The following is a 546-nucleotide window of genomic DNA, read 5'->3' as shown; positions in this document are numbered from 1 at the left end:
CTTCCGGGCCCACTTGGTGTGTGCTTGGGCTGAGCAATGAAGCATTTTTCGTGCAGAGACTCTTCTTGGAGTTAAACGCCAGCTTTAGTGCCTGTTTGGGCGTTTAACTCCCATTTGGGTGCCAGTTCCAACGTTTAACGCTGGGATTTCTTGAGGTGACTTTGAGCGCCGGTTTGGGCCATCAAATCTTGAGCAAAGTATGGACTATCATATATTGCTGGAAATCCCAGGATGTCTACTTACCAACGCCGTTGAGAGTGCGCCAATTGAGTTTCTGTAGCTCCAGAAAATCCACTTTGAGTGCAGGGGGGTCAGAATCCAACAGCTTCTGCAGTCCTTTTCAGTCTCTGAATCAGATTTTTGCTCAGGTCCCTCAATTTCAGCCAGAAAATACCTAAAATCACAGAAAAACACACAAACTCATAGTAAAGTCCAAAAAAGTGAATTTTAACTAAAAACTAATAAAAATATACTAAAAACTAACTAGATCATAACAAAAACATACTAAAAACAATGCCAAAAAGTATACAAATTATCCGCTCATCA

This window comes from Arachis duranensis, chromosome 10 (genome assembly GCF_000817695.3).
Source record: "Arachis duranensis cultivar V14167 chromosome 10, aradu.V14167.gnm2.J7QH, whole genome shotgun sequence".
In the NCBI taxonomy this organism is placed as follows: Eukaryota; Viridiplantae; Streptophyta; class Magnoliopsida; order Fabales; family Fabaceae; genus Arachis; species Arachis duranensis.
The sequence above is the reverse complement of the archived record's forward strand: the minus strand, read 5'-3'. Positions refer to the sequence as shown.